This window comes from Dermochelys coriacea, chromosome 15 (genome assembly GCF_009764565.3).
Source record: "Dermochelys coriacea isolate rDerCor1 chromosome 15, rDerCor1.pri.v4, whole genome shotgun sequence".
Taxonomy (NCBI): Eukaryota; Metazoa; Chordata; order Testudines; family Dermochelyidae; genus Dermochelys; species Dermochelys coriacea.
The window spans coordinates 32,108,649-32,126,503 of NC_050082.1; the positions used below are offsets into that span (position 1 = coordinate 32,108,649).

At 44.4% G+C, this 17,855-nt stretch overlaps 1 long non-coding RNA gene across 4 annotated transcripts in view; it reads left to right on the forward strand.

Annotated features, from left to right (window-relative positions):
- Positions 1-17,855, forward strand: part of LOC122456838 — a 96,278-nt gene that overhangs the window by 132 nt on the left and 78,291 nt on the right. The gene's annotated exons all lie outside the window — the stretch shown is intronic.

Sequence of the window (17,855 nt, forward strand, 5' to 3'; positions counted from 1 at the left end):
TGACAATTTCTTCTTTTTATTTGAAATTTTAGGTACAGTAATTATTTTGGATTTACAAGAAATTTTCTAAACAAATTTATTTAAAAATGGTTTTCACTGCGTGTACCCTCCCTCTTTTACTCCCTTGTAGTGGAAAAAAGGAGGCATACTTTTTGTTAAAGTGAAAGAATGTGATTTCTCATTTTGATGGGATGTACATACCCGACATGGGGCCCAAATGGGCTAAAGGACAGTACTGGTTCAAAATAGCCATGCCCCTCCAGACCTGCAGAGCATTCTACAACTGGACAGGAAGCTTAAAAGGGAGTAACCCTGCTCAGTCTTGGCGAGGCTGGGTAGAAAACAGAGACTTACCTTTTTTCAGAATAGCAGCCATGTTAGTCTGTATTCCCAAAAAGAAAAGGAGTACTTGTGGCACCTTAGAAACTAACAAATTTATTTTAGCATAAGCTTTCGTGAGCTACAGCTCACTTCATTGGATGCATTCGTTGGAAAATACAGTGGGGAGATTTATATACGCACACAGAGAACATGAAACAATGGGTTTTCTCATACACACTGTAAGGAGAGTGATTACTTAAGAGGAGCCATCACCAGTGGGGGGGGGGGGGGCAGGGAAGGAGGAAAACCTTTCATGGGGACAAGCAAGATGGGCCATTTCCAGCAGTTAACAAGAACGTCTGAGGAACAGAGGAGGGGGGGGAGAAATAACATGGGGAAATAGTATTACTTTGTATAAATGACTCATCCACTTCCAGTTTCTATTCAAGCCTAAGTTAATTGTATCCAGTTTGCAAATTAATTCCAATTCAGCAGTCTCTCGCTGGAGTCTGTTTCTGACGGGTTTTTTTTGGTTGAATAGCCACTCAGGTCTGTAATCGAGTGACCGGAGAGATTGAAGTGTTCTCCGACTGGTTTTTGAATGTTATAATTCTTGATGTCTGATTTGTGTCCATTTATTCTTTTACGTAGAGACTGGCCAGTTTGGCCAATGTACATGGCAGAGGGGCATTGCTGGCACATGGCATATATCACATTGGTAGATGCGCAGGTGAACAAGCCTCTGATGGTGTGGCTGATGCGATTAGGCCCTATGATGGCGTCCCCTGAATAGATATGTGGGCAGAGTTGGCAACGGGCTTTGTTGCAAGGATAGGTTCCTGGGTTAGTGGTTCTGTTGTGTGGTTGCTGGTGAGTATTTGCTTCAGATTGGGGGGCTGTCTGTAAGCAAGGACTGGCCTGTCTCCCAAGATCTGTGAGAGTGATGGGTCGTCCTTCAGGATAGGTTGTAGATCCTTGATGATGCGTTGGAGAGGTTTTAGTTGGGGGCTGAAGGTGATGGCTAGTGGCGTTCTGTTATTTTCTTTGTTGGGCCTGTCCTGTAGTAGGTGACTTCTGGGTACTCTTCTGGCTCTGTCAATCTGTTTCTTCACTTCAGCAGGTGGGTATTGTAGTAGTAGGAATGCATGATAGAGATCTTGTAGGTATTTGTCTCTGCCTGAGGGGTTGGAGCAAATGCAGTTATATTGTAGAGCTTGGCTGTAGACAATGGATTGTGTGGTGTGATCTGGATGAAAGATGGAGGCATATAGGTAGGAATAGCGGTCAGTAGGTTTCCGATATAGGGTGGTGGTTATGTGAGCATCGCTTATTCGCACCGTAGTGTCCAGGAAGTGGATCTCTTGTGTGGACTGGTCCAGGCTGAGGTTGATGGTGGGATGGAAATTGTTGAAATCCTGGTGGAATTCCTCAAGGGCTTCTTTTCCATGGGTCCAGATGATGAAGATGTCATCAATGTAGCGCAAGTAGAGTAGGGGCGTTAGGGGACGAGAGCTGAGGAAGTGTTGTTCCAAGTCAGCCATAAAAATGTTGGCATACTATGAGAGCTCCTGGACAAGGGTGCTGAAGAAGCTTCCCTGTGGGGAGTAGGACTGCATGCTGAGCCCAGTTGGGGCTAAAGTTGCCTCTTTTTTTTTTTGTTACCATATGTAACACTTGAAGTCATGGAGGAGAGATGGATTGTAGGAATTGACCCAGGGTGGATAACTCCAAGAGCGCTCCAGGATGCCTGACCCTGTTGACTCTCATAGAACCCTAGGTTGGAGCCTGGTGGAATGGGAGAGCCTGGGTTCCCCTACCAACTGCCCCTTTGGCAAACAAGGCCAAACTCCTCTGATAAGAAGAGGGCAAGAACATTGTAACTCAAGATGAAGCTAAATGCATCCTCAGGTGAGGAACTGGTCAAAAAGGCCTTCCTGCTGAGAGGTATATGGGTCACGAGACCACTTGGCCTGGTAATGAGACTTTAGCTCTATTACACCTATCCAAATTTTTTTAAATGTAATGTTAAAAAAAATCAATTTTATTTGAAAGTTTTATTTGAGAAATAAAAAAATAAATGAAAACATTTCTATTCAATCAAAAAACTTGTTTTGTTGAAAAAATTTTCAAAAGAAAAAATTAAACTGGTGTTCCTCCCTTGGATCTCACATCCTGCAGACTCATTCCGTAATCCCCAACCAAAAACTAAATGCTATAGAGTTCCCCCACCCCAGCAACCCCACTCTGTAGGGCTTTCTACGCTCATTACCTGGGGATAGCACCTTTGTAAGGGTTCATACCCATCCCCTTCACCCTGGCAGTATGCTCACACAACATAGTACATTAGACCTAATTTCCTCAGTGCCACACCCTATATGTTCCATCATCCAAAGATGGAAGTGCCATGCACTATACACACGTCTCCCCATTTGTGGTGCATATTGTATGAATCCTTCATGCTGGGCTGCAAGATGGCTACATAGTATATAGGCCCCTATACAAACCCCAGAGTGTGAGAATCATACAGTGTACAATGGAGGCACTGGACCACGAATACTTATGTAACCCTTCTGCCCGTCAGAATTGGCAGCAACAAGGGCCGGGTTCAGGATCTAGGGGTTCCATTCCAATAACACAATGCAAAACCGGCTCGAGCCCCCACACAGTGACCTGGGACAAATATATACCACCCCCTCTGGGCGCCTCCAAGAGGCAATACTTCCCCTCTCACAAGCACAGAGTCTGAGTGTAGGAAAGCCTTTTAGTAACAGAGAAACAATGTTGCATTATGTTGGGGAAACACCACCAACAGGATTCCTAACACAACCCATGAGCAAAAAACCCACGAAAAAACCAAGCAAATTGGGGCATGTCCTTTCCCTTTGGTTCTTGAGTCCAGCAACCCAAAATCACCCAAAATCCCAAACGTCCAACACCCCAGAAGTCTCTGTCCCTGGTCAGTGCAGCCCTAGAGTTCAAAAGTTTATCTGCAGAGTTTTACCTTCCAACCTGCGTGGAGATGGGGGGGGGTGGGTTAAGGGGCACCTTAAGTGGTCCAAAGCTGATTGCCCCACCTCTCCATGTGGCTCGGCTCTGCTCCACCAGCTGTCCCACGAATCGCTCCGCTCTGCCAGCTGCCCCCATGAGCTGCTCCAGACATCCCACAAACTGCTCTGCTCCAAGAGCTGCTCTGCTCTGCCAGCCATCCTGCAAACCACTGTGCAATACATCTTCAGGCTCTCCCACTACTTAACACAACACTCAGTGATTTCAGCTCTTAGTAAGTTGAGCTCTTTTGTGATTTTAGCTTGTAGTAGGGGAACCTCAGTGCTGGTGCAGCATAGGCCCAAAGTGAATTCAGCTTAGCAGCCTATAACTAGATTCCTAAGGGAATCAAAATTAGCTCTGATATTTCACAGTGGAGAGAGAAGGAAGATGCAATTAGCATGTAAGGTTCTTACTATAGAGCCCATACCACAAGATATTAATACCTCTCTTCAGCCTTTCTCTATTCACTGGGTTTTGGAACCCATGACCCTTGCCTAGCGAATGCTGCTTAGTTGATGGTGAGTCCCTCCATCATAACAAAAGGCCAAGTACAGTTCCACTGTCCTTGATTCACATAATCAGAACAACAACAGTTTATTCCTGCCCCAATAACAGAGAAACTGGGGCTCCTACAGCAGCCAAAGTGACCATCTAGGTGGGGTGGGTGTGCCTATGCTAATGAGATCAGCCCCTGAAGTTCTTTTCCACAACCCATCATGACTCGCCACCAGATGTCAGGGTAGAGCTCATCCTGACTCTGCTTACATCCACACTGGTTTCTGGCACATGGATTACATACTATAAAGTTTTTTTCTTTGTCTCATCTGGATGAATGAGTAAGACATGGTAGGGTTTTTCTCTGTTTGCGTTCAGAGACAGGCAACGTAGGGAGTGGGGGATATTCATAGTTTCTCAGGCAAGAAAACAATACTGTGATCACCTAGTCTCATCTCCTGTATAACACAGGTCATAGAATTTCCCCAAAATACTTCCTAAAGCAGATCTTTTAGAAAAACATCCAATCTTGATTTAAAAATTGTCAGTGATGGAGACTCTATCACAACACTTGGTAAATTGTTCCAATGGTTAATTACTCTCACTGTTAAGAATTTATGCCTTATTTCCAGTCTGAATTTGTCTAGCTTCAACTTTCAGCCATTGGATCATGTTAAACCTTTCTCTGCTGGACTGATAAGCCCATTATTAAATATTTGTTCCCCATGTAGATACTTGTAGACTAATCAAGTCACCCCTTAACTTTCTGTTTGTTAAGCTAAATAGATAGACTCAAAGAGCTCATTCACTAAAGGCATGTTTTCTAATCCTTTTATCATTCTTGTGGCTCTTCTTTGTATTCTCTGGTTTATTAACATCCTTCTTGAATTGGGGGCACCAGAACTGGACACAGTATTTCGGCAGTGGTTTCATCAGAGCCAAATACAGAGGTAAAATAACCTCTCCACTCCTATTCACGATTGCCCTGTTTATGCACACATGCATTGCATTAACTCTTTGGTGCATAAACAGCATCACATTGGGAATGCCTGTTGAGCTGATTATCCACGACCACCCCTAAATCTTTTTCAGTCATTGCTTCCCAGCATAGAGTCCTTGTCCTGTAAGTATGGCCTAAATCTTTGTTTTTAGACATTAACATTTAGCTTTATCAAAACATATATTGTATGCTTGTGCTCAGTTTACCACGTGTGCAAGATTGCTCTGAATCTGTAACCTGTCCTCTTCATTCTTCACAACTCCCCTAATTTTTGTGTCATCTGAAAACTATATTTACTCTTCTGAAAGAGAAAAGGCCTTGGCTGCATTACTCATACCACACACAAAAGGGCAAATGGCGTTAATCGGGCTCTACAACTTCTTCTTCTTCCCCTTTTCCTAGCTAGTTGGTGTTGAGTTGCCAGATCGGTACAGTGCATCCAAGAGTGCTGAGGGAATTGGCTGATGTGATTGTAGAGCCATTGGCCATTATCTTTGAAAACTCGTGGCAATTGGGGGAGGTCAAAAAGGCAAATATAGTGTCCATCTTTAAAAAAGGGAAGGAGGAAAATCTGGGGAACACCTCAGTCCCCACAAAAATCATGGAGCAGGTCCTCAAGGAATCCATTTTGAAGCACTTGGAAGAGAGGAAGATGATCAGGAACAGTCAACATTGATTCCCCAAGGGCAAGTCATGCCTGACCAATCTGTTTGCCTTCTATGATGAGATAACTGGCTCCGTGAACATGGGGAAAGCAATGGATGTGATATACCTTGACTTTAGCAAAGCTTTTGATACCGTCTTCTACAGTATTCTTGTCGGCAACTTAAAGGAGTATGGATTGGATGAATGGGCTATAACATGGATAGAAAGCTGGCTACATGGTTGGGCTCAATGGGTAGTGATCAACAGCTCGATGTGTAGTTGGCAGCCGGTATCAAGCAGAGTGCCCCAGGGGTTGGTCCTGGGGCAGTTTTTTTTCAACATCTTCATTAATGATCTGGATGATGGGATGGATTGCATCCCCAGCAAGTTGGTGGATGACACTAAGCTGGGAGAGAGGCAGATATGCTGGAGGGTAGGGGTAGGGATAGGGATAGTGACCTAGACAAATTGGAGGATTGGGCCAAAAGAAATCAGATGAGGTTCAACAAGGACAAATGCAGAGTCCTGCACTTAGGATGGAAGAATCCCATGCACTGCTACAGGCTGGGGACTGACTGGCTAAGTGGCAGTTCTGCAGAAAAGGACCTGGGGATTACAGTGGATAAGACACTGGATATGAGTCAACAGTGTGCCCTTGTTGCCAAGAAGGATAACGGCATATTGGGCTGCATTAGTAGGAGTATTACCAGCAGATCGAGGGAAGTGATTATTCCCCTCTATTCAGCACTGGTGAAGCCACATCTGGAGTATTGCATCCAGTTTTGGGTCCCCCACTACAGAAAGAATGTGGACAAATGGGAGAGAGTCCAGTGGAGGGCAACGAAAATGATTAGGGGGCTGGGGCACAACTTATGAGGAGAGGCTGAGGGAACTGGGGTTATTTAGTCTGCAGAAGAGAAGAGTGAGGGGGATTTGATAGCAGCCTTCAACTACCTGAAGGGGCTGTTCTCAGTGGTGGCAGATGACAAAATAAGGAGCCAATGGTCTCAAGTTGCAATGCGGGAGGTCTAGGTTGGATATTAGGAAACACTATTTCACAAGGAGGGTGGTGAAGCACTGGAATGGGTTATCTAGGGAGGTGGTGGAATCTCCATTCTTGGTGGTTTTTAAGGACCTGCTTGACAAAGCCCTGGCTGGGATGATTTAGTTGGTGTTGGTAAGGGCCACCCCCGTGGTACTGTGGGCCCTGTGCCGCTCCCAGAAGCAGCTGGCACCATGTCCCTGCTGCTCCTGGGGAGGGGGGAACAGAGGGCTCCATGAGCTTCCCTTGCCTGTGGGTACGTCCCTCTAAGCTGCCACTGGCCAGGAACAGGGAACCGTGGCCAATGGGAGCTTCGGGGGAGGTATCCACAGGCAAGGGAAGCACACTCAACCCTCTGCCCCCTCTCCCCCAGGGGCCGCAGGGATGTGGTGCCGGCTGCTTCCGGGAGCAGCGCGGTGCCAAGGACGCAGGGAGCCTGTCTTAGCCCCACTGCACACTGTTGCCACCCCGGAACTGCTCCAGGTAAGTGGTGCTGGGCTGGAGCCCAAACCCTTCCTGCACCCCAACCTCCTGCCTTGAGCTCCCTGACGCACCCCACGCCTCTCCCTGCACCACTGCCCTGAACCCCCTCCCACACTGTGCACCCCCTTCCCTGAGCCCCAGCCCCCTTCTACACACCGCACTCCTCCTCTGCCCCAAGCCCTTGCCCTGAGCCCCTTTCTGCACACCACACCCCCTCCCACACTCCCTCCCGCACCCCAACCCCCTGCCCCAGCCCTACATTCATGGCCCTACAAGCAATTTCCCTACCCAGATGAGGCCCTCCGGCCAAAAAGTTTGCCCACCCCCGGTATTGGTCCTGCTTTGAGCAGGGGGTTGGACTAGATGATCTCCTGAGGTCTCTTCCAATCCTAATCTTCTATGATCAGTCTTTTCCAGACTTGCTGGTCCAATGCACATTCCATATCCTCTCGGTCCTCTGATACACAGTCTATCCACCATTTTCTTGGCCATCCTCTTGTTCTTTGCTGGGGCCTCCAGTCTCAAATGCCTGCTTAACAGGATTCCCTTCATCCATCCTTTGTACATGCCCATACCATCTCAGTCACCTCTCTTGTGGCTTCTCCATGATACTGCAGAGTGGCGGATTTAGCGTTAGTGGGCCCACATCAAGAAAAAGAATATCTTATCTTCCCCCGTTTTTCATTCTTTTTTTCTTCCTCCTCCTATGTTATAAGTAATGGGAAATAAAGTGAGGTACCTTGATTGGGGCAGGGGGTTGAGGTGCGGGGGGTGGGCTCTGGGAGGAAGTTTGGTTGCTGGGTCCGGGCTCTGGGCTGGGGCAGGGGGTTGGGAGAGGGTGAAGGGTGTGGGCTCTGAGAGGAAGTTTGAGTGCGGGGTGCAGACTCTGGGCTGGGGCAGGGGGTTGGGGTGCGGGAGGAGAGCAGAGCAGCGGCTCTTAGGTAGGGAAGGCCAAGGGGTCTCCGTGTGCCGCTGCCTGCAGGTGCCACTCCCACAGCTACCATTGGCCATAGTTTCCGGCCAATGGAAGCTGTGGAGTCGGCGCTTGGAGCGGAGACAGCATGTAGAGACCTCGCCCCCCCCCCCCAGGGGCTGCAGGGACAGGCTGGCCGCTTCTGGGAGTGGTTTGGGGAAGGGAAGCAGAGCAGGCAGGGAGCCACCTTAGCCCGGCTGTGGGCACATCTATGCACATCCCTTGGGGGGCAGCAGGCCTCCGTGCACTGCCGCCTCCCCCACCCCACCAGGGGTGCGCAGAGATGTGCTAGCAGCTAGCTGCTTCCAGGAGTGGCGTGGGGCCACCAACCACAACATACAGGCAGCCTGCCTGCCTGCCTGAACCCTCCTGCACTGCCAGCAGGTTGTCAGATATTTGTCCTGCATTTTGGGGGCCCTCCTGTCATTGTGGGTGTGCCACTGCATGGTTTGTTTCATGGTAAATCCGCTCCTGCTTGGGCTTTCTCCTGATGACATCATTCCACATGAGGTCAAGCAAAATCAACCTTCTTACTGCTCCCAACCATCTAATTTCAATGGTTTCAAGTCTTCTTAAGTGCCTCTCTTTGGTTTGTTGTGACAATTGGGCCTATACGTTTACTTGAATAGTGAGCTCAACTGTAAAAAGTATGTAAAAGTTCATAAGATGTTACAACAACCTATAATAACAAAAGTTGATGGGAAAAGGTATGTAAGGGAGACACAATAATTGAATTAGTCTAAACAAAAAAGGCCAAGTTGAGCGGGGGAGGGATAGCTCAGTGGCTTGAGCATTGGCCTGCTAAACACAGGGTGGTGAGTTCAATCCTTGAGGGTGCCATTTAGGGATCCAGAGCAAAAATTAGGGATTGGTCCTGCTTTGAGCAGGGGGTTGGACTAGATGACCTCCTGAGGTCCCTTCCAACCCTGATATTCTATGAATAAGATTCAAGGACAATGTTAAAATTATGCATTTTAAAAACAGGAGCTGGAAGTTAGGTTGTCAGATATTAGGTTAATTAGTGGAAAAACTATTGAGGGAAGAGGCTACTCCACCCATCACTCCCTTTTTGGGTTCTTAAAAGAAAGAGATTTTGTGGGAAAGTACAAAAGAACAAACCAAGAGAACAGCAGCTGGAGGCTACTGAAGCAAACTTCACCATCATGGCTGCTACTCCTGCCATTTCCTGGGACCTCAGGCCTTCATCATCCTGATGCTTACAGGTTTCCTGACCAGAACAGGCCAGAAAGAGAAGGACTCAGATGACAAATTGGTCAAAATTATAGTAAAGAACAAAATGATCAGACACGAAGGTGAACATGATTTGTTGTGGAAGAGTCAATATTCTTTTGTAAAGGGAGATGTAGGAGGGGGTGTAACGGGGTGGCACCCACTTCTCGCGAGCACCCCCTGGTCGAGTGTATGCATGCCTGCACTTTTTTCTCCGCTCACGGTGCCCCGTCGGCTGCTGTGCTTGTCAGCCCTCTGGTGAGTCTCACACAGTCCATGTGCAAAACAAACCCCTTCCATGGTACACAGTCCAAAATGTCCTGGTGCTCTCCCTGGGCCGAGTCTTCTAACAGTCCAGCAGGGCCCATCATGGTACCCTTGCATGTTCTGGTTCCTACTGGAATTGAGCAGCACCACATGGGCTTCTTCCCTGGGGACTCTTTATGACTACTTGAGACCTCAGTGACCCCAGCCCTCCTGCTGAGCCACCCCTTTTGGACTCAGATCTCTAATCACAACTCCCTGCTGAGGCAGTCCCAGTGCAGCTCCTTTCCCTGGGATACCACAATTCTAATTCTCTTCCTTAGTGCATAGCCACTTCCGCCAGACCTGGTCCCACCCACTGCTCCGGGTCCTAACTCAGGGACTCTTTAAGTATAGTAGCTGTGTGCTGCATCCCTTTACTAATTGCTGATCTACATTTCCCTGGGCCACTTCCTTTTTTTCTTTATCTTTAATTGAAGGTTAAAAGGACTTTTGATGGTGGTTTCCTGGGGTACTAAGTAGGCTGAGATCTCTGTATACCAAACCTAGAACTTTGTTTAACATTGTTTAATGTTTAACAGTAACTGGGTTATATTAATACGCTTGGCCCTATTTTCCATCTAAGTTAATACAACAGGTCACACCTGACTGATCTGTATACAAGAGCTGGGGTTGCCATGTTTTTGTATCGTCCCTTAAGTAGTCTGGGCATCTGTTTATCCTAAATCACTCCACTGATCTTGCACCAGACTTCCCCTGTGCTCAACAGCCTTTCTTGTAATTCTCTTGATTTCTCCATTTGCTACTAACCAGACCCCAAATTACTTAAAATGCAGAAACCGAAGTTAGGTGCTGTCCTTCAATGTTAATACTAATCTGTATTGTTTCTGAACTAGTCACCCACATGATTTCAGTCTTTTATTTACTCATTTTTAGGCCAGAGTTTATTAGTTCCCTGTTCCAGGCATCAAAATCTTCCTTAGGATCAGCCATTAGTCCAATATTGTCTGCATAGATAAACTTTGTACCACCTTCCATTTGTATTTGCTTACTGAGGAAGTCCATCACAATTATGAATAGTAATAGACAAAGCACTGAGCCCTGGTGGAGCCCAACCTTCACCATGAAAACCTGTTACACCAAAGGGCTTCTCTACTTTTTTCATAGAACCATCACAGAAACCCATCACCATCTGGACAAGATCATAGAATCATAGGCCTGGAATGGACCTTGAGAGGTCATCTAGTCCAGTCCCCTGCACTCATGGCAGGACTAAGTATTATCTAGTACCATCCCTCACAGCTGTTTGTCTAACCTGCTTTTAACAATCTCCAGTGATGGAGTTCCACAGCCTCCCTAGGCAATTTATTCCAGTGCTTAACCACCCTGACAGGAAGTTTTTCCTAATGTCCAATTTAAACCTCCCTTGTTGCAATTTAAGCCCATTGCTTCTTGTCTTCACTTCAGAGGTTAATGAGAACGATTTTTCTCTCTCCTGGGGTACTAAGTAGGCTGAGATCTCTGTATACCAAACCTAGAACTTTGTTTAACATTGTTTAATGTTTAACAGTAACTGGGTTATATTAATACGCTTGGCCCTATTTTCCATCTAAGTTAATACAACAGGTCACACCTGACTGATCTGTATACAAGAGCTGGGGTTGCCATGTTTTTGTATCGTCCCTTAAGTAGTCTGGGCATCTGTTTATCCTAAATCACTCCACTGATCTTGCACCAGACTTCCCCTGTGCTCAACAGCCTTTCTTGTAATTCTCTTGATTTCTCCATTTGCTACTAACCAGACCCCAAATTACTTAAAATGCAGAAACCGAAGTTAGGTGCTGTCCTTCAATGTTAATACTAATCTGTATTGTTTCTGAACTAGTCACCCACATGATTTCAGTCTTTTATTTACTCATTTTTAGGCCAGAGTTTATTAGTTCCCTGTTCCAGGCATCAAAATCTTCCTTAGGATCAGCCATTAGTCCAATATTGTCTGCATAGATAAACTTTGTACCACCTTCCATTTGTATTTGCTTACTGAGGAAGTCCATCACAATTATGAATAGTAATAGACAAAGCACTGAGCCCTGGTGGAGCCCAACCTTCACCATGAAAACCTGTTACACCAAAGGGCTTCTCTACTTTTTTCATAGAACCATCACAGAAACCCATCACCATCTGGACAAGATCATAGAATCATAGGCCTGGAATGGACCTTGAGAGGTCATCTAGTCCAGTCCCCTGCACTCATGGCAGGACTAAGTATTATCTAGTACCATCCCTCACAGCTGTTTGTCTAACCTGCTTTTAACAATCTCCAGTGATGGAGTTCCACAGCCTCCCTAGGCAATTTATTCCAGTGCTTAACCACCCTGACAGGAAGTTTTTCCTAATGTCCAATTTAAACCTCCCTTGTTGCAATTTAAGCCCATTGCTTCTTGTCTTCACTTCAGAGGTTAATGAGAACGATTTTTCTCTCTCCTCTTTGTAACAACCTTTTATGTACTTGAAAACTTATGTCTCCTCTCAGTCTTCTCTTTTTCAGACTAAACAAACCCAGTTTTTTCAACCTTCCCTCATAGGTCATGTTTTCTAAACCTTTAATCATTTTTGTTGCTCTTCTTGAGTTTCTCCAATTTGTCCTGAAATGTGGCGCCCAGAACTGAACACAATACTCCAGTTGAGGCCTAATCAGTGTGGAGTAGAGAGGAAGAATTACTTCTCGTGTCTTGCTTACAACATTCCTACTAATACATCCCAAAATGATGTTCGCTTTGTTTGCAACAGTTTTACACTGTTAACTCATATTTAGCTTGTGGTCCACTATCACCCACGGATCTCTTTCTGCAGTACTCCTTCCTAGGCAGTCATTTCCCATGTGTGCAACTGATTGTTCCTTCCTAAGTACCCCATAGAATTGTAGCAGTTGCCTAGGTACGTTGTCGAATGCATTTTCCAAATTGAGAGAAGCCCAACCATACTCCGTGTTTCCCTCCAGCTTCTTTTCCACCAACCATCTAGCTATGAACATATCCTCAATTGCCTCTTTTTCTTTTTTAAAACCACTTCTTCTTTCCTAAAATGGGCTCTACTATTTGGCAAATGTGACTGTCTATGATTCTCTCTAACCGTTCCATGCAGCGGGACTGCAATTTAATCCCTTGGTATTTCAAACAGTCATTTATATCACCTTTTTGTTAGTATATCATTTCCAGCATTGACTTTCTTCATTCTTTTAGGACTTCTGGGATTCACCAAACCTCTCTCAAAGCTTTAATCATTTCTGTCGTGACTTTGTCGGACCTGCTGGTTTTCCAAGTGCCATCTTCAGCAGTGCTGCCTTGATGCCTGCTTCTGACAGGTCATTGACAGCTGTATTATCAATTGACATGATAGTAGTGTAGCATAAAAGGTTTCTCCTCATTAAGCAGACTCTCATAGTATTCTCACCGTCAGTTACATACCATATCTCCTGTCACAAGCAATCTGTCCCCTACATTCTTGACAAATGGTATGTTCATTCTGTCTTCCTTTCTTTCGTTTCTTGTCCACACAATCACATATTTTTTTTTTGTCAAGTTGAGGGCAGTTGATCAACTCATTATACAGCTCGTCTAACACTAGGTTTTTCGCCTTTCTGACTGTTGCTTTGCTGTTTTTCTCTTGGAGGCTCTATGGCTATTTTCCATCACCTTTCTGGCTTCTCTCATTTTTTTACTGCTTTCTGCACTGCCGCATTCCACTGCTGTTCTTCATGAGATTGGGGTCTGTCCAGCTTAGCAAGTGTAGGATCTCAGCTTCTCAGATCAATACGTTCTTGAAGATACACCACCCCTTTTGCTGTTCCAGTTTGAGTAGTTCTTGGCTCAAACCTTGTGACTGTCTCTCTAAACTTATCTGAAGTTGCCCTGCTCGGTCTCCACAATCTGATGCGTGTATTGTTAGAGCAAAGATCATGCTGGGTCCATTTGCAAGTTGCTACCGTTACTGACAATGGCTTGTGTTGGGGTGCGGCCGTTTAACTCAGGATGATATTACAATCCGTAACCATCTTCCTTTGGTTCATTCAGGTTAGCAAGAAATCTATTTGTGTGTTTACTCCACCACTTCAGTACGTGTAGCAATGACTTCCTCTTTTCTTAAACCAAGTGTTGGCAGTCACCCACTGATTGTCTAAATGCAAGTCAAGTAGTGTGGCACCTGCTGCATTCTCTGATCCCAGCCCATACTGTCCCAGTATTTGCTCAGAGCTTGAATGAGTTGAACCCGCATGAGTAGGGCCCTACCAAATTCACGATCCATTTTGGTTAATTTCACGGTATTAGGATTTTTAAAATAATAAATTTCATGTTTTCAGCTATTTAAATCTGAAATTTCATGGTGTTGTAATTGTAAGGGTCCTGACCCAAAAAGGAGTTTGTGGTGTGATCAGAAGGTTATTGTAGGGGGGTTGCGGTACTGCTACCCTTACTTCTGCACTGCTGCTGACGGTGGCGCTGCCTTCAGAGCTGGGCAGCTGGAGAGCGGTAGCTCCTGGCCAGGAGCCCAACTCTGAAGGCCAAGCTGCTGCCAGCAGCAGCGCAGAAGTAAGGATGGCATGGTATGGTATTGGCACCCTTAGTTCTGCACTGCTGCTGGCAAGGCGCTGCCTTCAGATCTGGGCACCTAGCCAACAGCCGCCGCTCTCCAGCCACCCAACTCTGAAGGCATGCAGAAGTAAAGGTGGCAATACCATGACCCCCATAAAATAACCTTGCAACTCCCTTTCGGGTCAGGACCCCCAGTTTAAAAACACTGTTCCCCCCCCCCCCATGAAATCTGTATAGTATAGGGTAAAAGCACACAAAAGGCTAGGTCTCCCAGGGGGAGACCAGATTTCATGGTCCGTGATGTGTTTTTCATAGCTATGAATTTGGTAGGGCCCTACGCATGAGCACTGAAATCTCCCAGGATCAGCAGTAATTTCTCTGGTCCAGCCATATTTGCTAGGTTTTGCAGGCTCTGCCTGATCTCTTCCTTCTCTGTTGTGGGGTGTTTACCAATACCACAAATAACCTGCATGCCTTTCCTTGCATTTGGAGACCATTAAACAGTCATTCACCCTAATGATTTCCCAAACGCTTTTACAAAGTTCATTGTAAATCACCACTCCTACACCATTTCTCTTTCCACCACCATCTGCATAGTACAGCTTACAGTCTGGACTATATTTCCTAACCATCTGGTCTCCTGCATACAGAGTGTATCGATGTTTCTTTGGACCAGCACATTCAGATTAGCAATTTGTAAAGATTTGTTAAAGATTTGTTTCAAAAGACCAGATTTTCATCTGGTGTGTCACCTTTTGGGTTCAGCATAAACTTCTAAATTCTTCAGAGAATATAGGATGAAATCCTGGTTCTACTGCAGCCAGTTGGAAAGACTCCTTTTGACTTCAGTGGCACCAGGATTTCACCCATTGTATAGTTGTCATTAGTGCTTGTGTGGTGTGATCTTTGGGGAGGGAGTGTGGTATAGTGGTGAAGCCAGGACTGAAGTAGAGTTCTGTATTCTTGTCACAGCTATACCACTGAATTGCTTTGTAGTCTTGGGAAGGTCAGTTTGTTTCTCTGTAGCTTTCACCATCTATGCAACGTGAATAATAGATACTCCACACAGAGCTGTGAGATTTTTTTCATGAATGTTCATAAAACGATATCCTTGGATGGAAGATATTGCAGAAGCACAAATTATTATTTATTAACATACCAAGGGAAAACATACTGTGTATAGGCTAGTTAAAGATCCTAGGTCAAGTATGGCTGATAAGCCAGAGCCAGATGTGCTACACAATAGGCAGGTGTTGGGCAAATTTATTTCACTCCCTCACATACACACCGCTGCCTTGGATTACATAAAAGCATCTTTTCAACTCATCACTCACAAATGTGGGGCTGCAGTTCTGGAGATCATGGAATAATTTTCTCCAGTTTAGTGACTTTTGCTGCTGAGAGAAACGGCCCTTTGAATGTCACAGAAATCAGATTGACAGGTTTCAGAGTAGCAGCCGTGTTAGTCTGTATTCGCAAAAAGAAAAGGAGTACTTGTGGCACCTTAGAGACTAACAAATTTATTAGAGCATAAGCTTTCGTGAGCTACAGCTCACTTCATCGGATGAAGTGAGCTGTAGCTCACGAAAGCTTATGCTCTAATAAATTTGTTAGTCTCTAAGGTGCCACAAGTACTCCTTTTCTTTTTGAGAAATCAGATTCTGTCAGTCTCTGTGGCCTGGGTAATAGTAACAGACAGCAGCATTCTAGTGGTAACAGTTTTACACATGTTATGGCAAGGAAATCGTGTTAGCCAGCAGAGTCAAATAAGGCAGTAAGCTTTTCATCATAAAAGTAACATTCCCATCATGGACACCTCCTTCTATTTATAAACCAAGACCAAAAGAAAAGAAAAAAAAAAAGGAAATTAATAATAAGAGAACCCATTCCCCAAGCAGTTTTCTTACCCCAAAAAGGAAAAGATACCAAAGGCTCTATGAAGTCGATAAGGGACTTTGCTCTTGCTATTTATTTTATGTGGAAGGCACCCAAATATTATGGTGATGGGTGGTAGGACAAAGCCCTGAGACAGAGCAATAGGAATAACATGACATGTGGCAGTTGCCCAAATGCTGGATCTCCAGCCTAAACAAAACATTTGATAATTTGATTTTTTTTAATTATTTGATAATACATCCAATAGAAAAGAATCTAACAGCAAATTCACAAGAATCTCTGCATTGCTGCAAAACCTGAAAATCTAAACTTCAGTTTTCCAAATTAAATCAAATTCTCTATACCGAGACTCCTACTGGTCCATCAAAGAATGTACAAGCCTTTTCTTAGGCATCTGCAGCCCTTGCAGCTCATGCACTCAGATACATATGCTGCTAACTCCCCCAACAGATATTTTAGAAGAGAATTCTTATGGGCCGCCATAGAAGGAAATAGCTTAAAACATTGGGAAACTCAAGCTATGCACCCTCTGCAAATTTTAAGGGTGGTGGTTTTGATTGGCTTTTCCTAAAGATATATGGCAACATTTGTAAAACTAATTTCTTTTTTCATTTTATTTCTTGTTGCCTCAGAAAATGAAACTAGTAATTAAGATGCAGTTTGAATCATGCTTAATAAACTTTGCTGTCTTACATTTCACACTGGTGAGTGAAAACCATTATATACAGCCCAAGGTAACACTTTAAAATAGCTAACTTTGTTAAAATAAAATCTGTTTTTACTTGTGGCACCTTAGAGACTAACAAATGTATTTGAGCATAAGCTTTCGTGAGCTACAGTTCACTTCATCTCCATGTTAATTTCATATCTATTTTAATATAATTGCTGGGATTATGGACTACTTTTTCAGAGGTGCTGACTTTTGACATTTGACTTCAGCTGACATTTGACTTCAGCTGTAGTGGCACCTCTGGAAAGGCAACTGCATATGTCTTGTAGAAGCAGTGTGTCTGAAATGGCAATACTAAGGGTTCAGTAATATATATACTTGAAGTTAAACAGAAAAATGTGAATGATAATTGGGAATTGTTTAAGAACATTTTACTAAATGCCCCAAAAAGCCATGGTCAAGAAAGAAGACTGCATTGGTTAAAAAAAAGAAAGAAAGAATAAAAGGGAAGTTGATCATAATGAACATAAATCAGAAGCTAGGAATTGTAAAAAAAAATTATAAGGGAAGCAAAAGGACACAAGGAGAAATCAATGGCCAGCATTGTTCAGGAAAATAAGAGGATTTTTTTAAAGTATATTTGGAACAAAAAGAATCCTAACACTAGTATTGCTAGATAGAAACGGTAGAATTATCAATAATAATGCAGAAAAAGCAGAACTGTTCAATAAATATTTGTTCTGTATCTGGGAAAAAGACAGATGTAGTCATATCATATGATGGTGATGATGATGAAGAAACACTTTCCATTCCATTAGTAATGCAGGAAGATGTTAAACAGCAATTACCAAAGTTTGATATTCTTAAAACAGCAAGTCTGGATAACTTGCATCCAAGAGTTTTCAAAGAGCTGGCCAAGGAGCTAGCTAAGCAGTTAATGTTGATTTTCAGTAAATCTTGGAACATAGGGGAAGCTTCAGAAGACTGGAAGAAAGCTAATGTTGTACTAATATTTAAAAAGATTAAACGAGATAACCCAGATAATTATAGTCCTATCAATCTGACATTGATCCCCAGCAAAATAATGGAATGGCTGATATGAGACTAAATTAATGAAAAAGTATAGAAGGATAATGTAATAATTCCCAATCAACATGGGTATATGGAAAACAGATCCTGTCACACAAACTTGATAT